At 35.1% G+C, this 6,735-nt stretch overlaps 2 non-coding genes across 2 annotated transcripts; both read right to left on the reverse strand.

The window, feature by feature from the left end:
• Positions 1-6,083: 6,083 nt before the first annotated feature.
• TRNAW-CCA (transfer RNA tryptophan (anticodon CCA)) lies at positions 6,084-6,157 on the reverse strand. The gene has a single exon. It is a non-coding gene; the product is annotated as a tRNA-Trp (tRNA).
• Positions 6,158-6,296: 139 nt separating this feature from the next.
• TRNAP-UGG (transfer RNA proline (anticodon UGG)) lies at positions 6,297-6,370 on the reverse strand. Its single transcript has one exon. It is a non-coding gene; the product is annotated as a tRNA-Pro (tRNA).
• Between the last annotated feature and the right edge of the window lie 365 nt (positions 6,371-6,735).

A 6,735-nucleotide genomic window follows, 5' to 3' on the forward strand; every position in this document is an offset into this window, starting at 1 on the left:
TTATCGGTTGGGATTTCCAGTTATCTTGGTAAGAATATTATATCTATACTTCCATCTCAAGAAATTCTTTTTTTTCCGCAGGGGGTCGTGATGTCTTTCTACGGAATCGCAGGCCTATTCATTAGCTCCTACTTGTGGTGTACTATTTTGTGGAATGTAGGTAGTGGTTATGACCGATTCGATAGAAAAGAGGGAATAGTGTGCATTTTTCGTTGGGGATTCCCTGGAATAAAACGTCGCGTCTTCCTTCGATTCCTTATGCGGGATATCCAATCAATTAGAATTCAGGTTAAAGAGGGTCTTTATCCTCGTCGTATTCTTTATATGGAAATCCGGGGCCAGGGGATCATTCCCTTGACTCGTACTGATGATAAATTTTTTACTCCACGAGAAATTGAACAAAAAGCTGCCGAATTGGCCTATTTCTTGCGCGTACCAATTGAAGTATTTTGAGGTATCTTTTTTGAACTGAGTTGAATGAAGAAAAGAAGAATTGGAAGAAGAAAAGTTTTCTCAACACAGGGAGGAAGTCCCTTCTAAATTGGATTTGTTATTGTAAGGGGATTTTTAAGTATTTATCTAAAGGAAGGAACAAACGAGGATAAGAGAAATTTGCTTTTAATTTTTTTTTATCCAAGTTAGATATATCGCATACTATTCTTCCTTTTTCATCCGAAAGGGCTTTTTTTTTATTCTATTTCACTATTTCATTCCATCTAGATCTAAGAAAGAACCCAATGCACTGAAATTCCACTAATAACTAATATACAAAAAAGAAGAATAGATACAGGGTATCAAACCTATAGAGTTTTTGCTTCAAAGAAATAGAAATATCATGAAATAGAAATATCATCATATAGAGTCAGGGAATGGAATAGAGTCAGCGAATGAAGCATATTCATTAACAACTCCATTTACAGATCAAAAATGAAAAAAAAGAAAGCATTGCCTTCTTTACTATATCTTGTATTTATCGTACTTTTGCCTTGGGGGGTCTCTTCCTCATTTAACAAATGTCTGGAACTTTGGATTAAGAATTGGTGGAATACCAGGCAATCCGAAACTCTCTTAACTGATATTCAAGAGAAAAGGATTCTAGAAAGATTCATAGAATTAGAAGAACTTTCTCTCTTGGACGAGATGATAAAAGGGAAACTAAAGACACATGTACAAAAACCTCCTACAGGAATACACAAGGAAATAATACAATGGGTCAAAATAAATAATGAGGATCATCTCCATACCATTTTGCATTTCTCGACAAATATAATCTGTTTGGCTATTCTAAGTGGTTCTTTTTTTCTGGGTAAAGAGGAACTTGTCATTTTGAATTCTTGGGTTCAGGAATTCTTCTATAATTTAAATGACTCAATAAAAGCTTTTTTTATTCTTTTAGTTACTGATTTTTTTGTTGGATTTCACTCCACCCGTGGTTGGGAACTAGTAATTCGTTGGGTCTACAACGATTTTGGATGGGCTCCTAACGAGCTTATTTTCACTATTTTTGTTTGTAGTTTTCCAGTAATTCTAGATACATGTTTGAAATTTTGGGTCTTTTTTTGTTTAAATCGTCTATCTCCTTCGCTTGTAGTCATTTATCATTCAATTAGTGAAGCATAAATTCATTTGATCTCCCGATATTAATATTAATCAAATTAGCAAGCATCTTTTTTTAGAAAGAAAGCCCTTTTCCATTTTAGCAAAATTCTTTCTATTTATACCTACTTTAAGGTATTCATCATTGCAGTACAACTGTTGCAGTAGAATGACAACAGATTCGTGTATAGGGAACTAGATTAGCTTAGCTACCTATCTAATTTATTGTAGAAATTCTGGGATCTGCGATTGGACATGGAAAATAGAAATACTTTTTCTTGGGTAAAGGAACAGATAACTCGATCGATTTCTGTATCGATCATGATATACGTAATAACTCGGACATCTATTTCAAATGCATATCCCATTTTTGCGCAGCAGGGTTATGAAAACCCACGAGAAGCAACTGGACGAATTGTATGTGCCAATTGCCATTTAGCTAGCAAGCCCGTCGATATTGAAGTTCCCCAAGCTGTGCTTCCCGATACTGTATTTGAAGCAGTTCTTCGAATTCCTTATGATATGCAATTGAAACAAGTTCTTGCTAATGGAAAAAAGGGAGGGTTGAATGTAGGTGCTGTTCTTATTTTGCCCGAGGGATTCGAATTAGCGCCGCCCGATCGTATTTCCCCTGAGTTAAAAGAAAAGATAGGAAATCTTGCTTTTCAGAGTTATCGTCCCGATAAAAAAAACATTCTTGTGATAGGCCCTGTTCCCGGTAAGAAATATAGTGAAATTGTCTTTCCCATTCTTTCCCCTGATCCTGCTACGAAGAAAGATGCTCATTTCTTAAAATATCCCATATATGTAGGGGGAAACCGAGGAAGAGGACAGATCTATCCTGATGGTAGCAAGAGTAACAATACAGTCTATAATGCTACGTCAACAGGTATAGTAAGAAAAATACTACGTAAAGAAAAGGGGGGGTATGAAATATCCATAGTTGATGCATCAGATGGACGCCAAGTGATTGATATTATACCTCCCGGACCAGAACTTCTTGTTTCAGAGGGGGAATCCATCAAGCTTGATCAACCATTAACAAGCAATCCTAATGTGGGAGGTTTTGGTCAGGGGGACGCAGAAATCGTGCTTCAGGATCCATTACGTGTCCAAGGCCTTTTGTTCTTCTTCGCATCCGTTATTTTGGCACAAGTTTTTTTGGTTCTCAAAAAGAAACAGTTTGAAAAGGTTCAATTGTACGAAATGAATTTCTAGGTCCCGGGATTTCTTACCATCAAGTTGGTAAAAAGCCTCGATTTATTGGCAATTGCTAGAATTATCTATGATCTATTTTGGAAATCCTTTTTTTGTTTAGACTGCTTTTTGTTTATGAGATGTCTGGAATTCCTTATTTATATCCCATGCAAAAGAAGAGAATCCAAGGCAAAGGCGAGAACAATCAAATTAAAATTTCTTCTTTTTCGGAGGGATTGCAGGTCTTCTTAATCGTCTATTCGGCACAAGAAAAAGCCTTTTTCTTGTGCCGATTCTTCTTGTATCAAAATAAGAATCCTTTTTCTTCCTAATTCGTCAAAGATTACTATTTCTTCTTTATTCGGGTCTGTCTCTTGGACCTCTTTTTCTTTTGCTTAGGTTTAGCCGAGGTAGTGGACAAACAGAGGGGAAGAAAATATGGCGGGGGAAAAATTTCTTGTGATTGTGAGCAAATTGCTTGGCTTGTTTAATTAAGTTCAACTTCAAATTTACAGAAATTTTGCAAAAAAAAAGTAAACTCTTCCATTGAAGGTTTTTTTATTTTTAGGCTAGTTGAATAGTTTTGATTAAGGTTTTATTAGTTTATTACTCGAAACTAAATCAAGGATTTTCAGGATACTTCCTTCGTGGAATAAGATATTGGATCCTCGAGTGATCTCTTTTTCTTGTTGCTTCATAAGAGTGAATCGAATAGATTCAATTCGCGTTATAAGAGTAAAATAAAAATTCCGCGGGTCCTTTCCGCTCTAATCAGATAAAGGGGGGTAAGGACCCGCTAAGCTCCTACTTTTTCATGTTTACAATCTGGTCCCTCCGATTACTATAGAGATGAACCCAATCCAGAATATGAACCATAAAAGAAAACACCTACTAAACCAATCACAGCAATACCAGCTACAGTACCTATCAGCCAAAGAGGAATTCTTCCAGTAGTATCGGCCATTTCCCCTACTTTCCTCCACATTTTATCAATTGGTCATGCTAGAGACAAAAACAGTCATGGGTAGTTATAAGGATGGTATCCTTCCAAATGGGATAAGAGAATTCTTATTAGTCTCTTTCTTTCTCTCAATTGAAGAAGTAATTGGAAAATAAAACAGCAAGTACAAAAATGAGTAATAAACCCCAGTATAGACTGGTACGATTCAATTCAACATTTTGTTCATTCGGGTTTGATTGTGTCATAGTTCTATAGTTGGAATTTGTTTTATCGTTGGATGAACTGCATTGCTGATATTGATCCCAAGAAAAAAACAGTAGGTACAGCTAGTCCGTGAATAGCCAGCCATCGCACTGTAAAAATAGGATAGGTTCGATCTATGGTCATTGAGGGCCTCCTAAAAGGATCTACTAAATTCATCGAGTTGTTCTAAAGAATCAAAACGGTCGGTTATTAACGGAATTCCTTGTCGGCTTTCCGTGAAATACTCGTTTGGCCTAGGACTTCCAAACACGTCATAAGCTAAACCCGTACTGACAAATAACCAACCCGCAATGAATAGGGAAGGTATAGTAATGCTATGAATAACCCAGTATCGAATACTGGTAATAATATCAGCAAAAGAACGTTCTCCCGTGCTTCCAGACATGCTGAACTCCCAAAATTTTTGTACATTCAAAAAAGGAATTGATTCCGTAAAAGATGGGATCGACCAGTAAATAGAAAATTACTGATATTTCATCCTTGTGAGATTGTCAATTTTGTACCAAAGGTGTATTTTGAGTATACCGAATTAGTATAGCTATCCTTCCTATGGCACAGCAATCTGGTTTTGCCTGGTTCCGAAACATAATTACTTTTTTATTTTTTTTTTGTCTATAGGTAAGCTATATGTTATTCAAGGCATCAATAGAAAACCCCATTTTTGTAGGTTCTACTTACTTTTCATTGGCTTCGGAATAATAGAGTAATTCGGAATAGCAGCCAAAATCTTGGGAAAATCTAAGTTAATGATCAATAGGTTTGGATAAATAATTTAGGAAGGATATTCTCATACTGACACAATACAAGGACAAGTATATGTGAAATCTATCCTTTCATAATTCGTAATTCATCCTTGTATTGTTTGTTGGATTAGGTCTAACTTTCTTGACCAAACTGCGAGCGCGGAACTTTACGAGATGAAATAGGGAAAGACAGAAGATAGAATAGAACTTAAAAGGATAATTGAAGTGACTCGTCTTCGAATCTACTTTGGTTGGAGTTCGAAAAAGGAATAAAAATAAAGTAAATTCAAGGAAGAGCTTTCTTTTTTTTTTTTTTTTAACAGCCCCTTGGCAGGTCGTGGAATGCTTTTGTTCTCCTCTTATTCCATATGGAATACAATCAGTTAAAATAAGAAGGAATAGGGGAATATTCGATCGTTCACTCCAAAAAGAGGGTCCTATTGAAAAAGAAATTATCCAAAATAGAAAGAAGTTTTTTTTTTCAAATTCAATTGTTTATTTATCTCTTATTCAAAAATTTCCCTGAAAATTGAATTTCTTTTTTTCATTCAATGGGGTTAGATGATCTAGTTCTTAATATTATTACTTTACTCAATTGACAAATTCCACAACAAATCTCTTGATTCGGAATTAGGGACTCATGTATCATCTGATGAATCCACTTTCTTTTACACTTCTGTATCTTACTCTATCTTGTTTTTTAGTATTATCTAAAATAACTGATGAATTATGAATTTTCCATAACTTAGGTAAATGCTTTACCAACATATGTAGTGTAGTAAAAAAAAATAAATGGAATTTAACTCTTTCATGCTTACTTTAACTAGTTATTTTGGTTTTCTACTGGCTGCTTTAACTATAACCCCAGCTCTATTTATTGGCTTGAACAAGATACGCCTTATTTGAATTGACTGAATAATTATAATTCAGAAAAGAAAAATCTTTCTTTGGGATTCCTGGCATTCTACGACTCTTTTCCAGACTAATTAGGAATTCTTTTCTTGGTCATTGAGATTCGTGGATAATTTAGAGTACTATTTAGGGATAGATCGTACCTCTTTTTTTATCCCCTCGAACAAATCGAAATGATTGAAGTTTTTCTATTTGGAATCGTCTTAGGCCTAATTCCTATTACTTTAGCGGGATTATTCGTGACTGCGTATTTGCAATACAGGCGTGGGGATCAGTTGGATCTTTGATTGAGTCATTTTTTTTTTTTGATTGACCTCCTCCAGACCAGAGAGGAGGTCAAATTGAAATTGGAGTTACAATTCAATTTTGTTAAGTTATTTTACTCTGCTTCGACATAAAATAGATGGAATCACGCTCTGTAGGATTTGAACCTACGACATCGGGTTTTGGAGACCCGCGTTCTACCGAACTGAACTAAGAGCGCTTTCATTCATTCAAAAAGAAAATCTTTTTCTATTCCTAATGTATCTCACGTACGTATAGTCTCCACAAATTCAAGTTATACCCACTTTACTTTAATTGATCTCGTCGCTACTGCCTATAAAGAAGAAAGAAGTAATAGGTAGGGATGACAGGATTTGAACCTGTGACATTTTGTACCCAAAACAAACGCGCTACCAAGCTGCGCTACATCCCTTTTCCAAATTAAATTGTTGTACAATGCCATTGTACACAATTCCTGTCTTCTTTTCCACATCATAATTTTCTTCTTCTTTCTTTCTCTATCTATATATAGAACCCTCGTGTCATTTCTTCTTTTTGGTCTCATATAATTAAGGAATTATATACATATAAAATCCAATATAATTTCGCCTATAAAAGAAGGATTACTTTTCCTTGGTAATATATAGGAAGAAGGGGTCATCTTTTTCTTTTTTAGGGATAGGAAAATTTCGTCGATATGGTTCATTTTATATATAGCATAACAATCTTGGGCAAGAGTTTATGATCATATATGTATTCCAACAAGGAAGGAGGATTTTCAATGCGGGATATAAAAAC

Source organism: Triticum urartu, unplaced genomic scaffold, assembly GCF_056163025.1.
Source record: "Triticum urartu cultivar PI428250 unplaced genomic scaffold, HENAU_Tu73 scaffold2, whole genome shotgun sequence".
Taxonomy (NCBI): domain Eukaryota; kingdom Viridiplantae; phylum Streptophyta; class Magnoliopsida; order Poales; family Poaceae; genus Triticum; species Triticum urartu.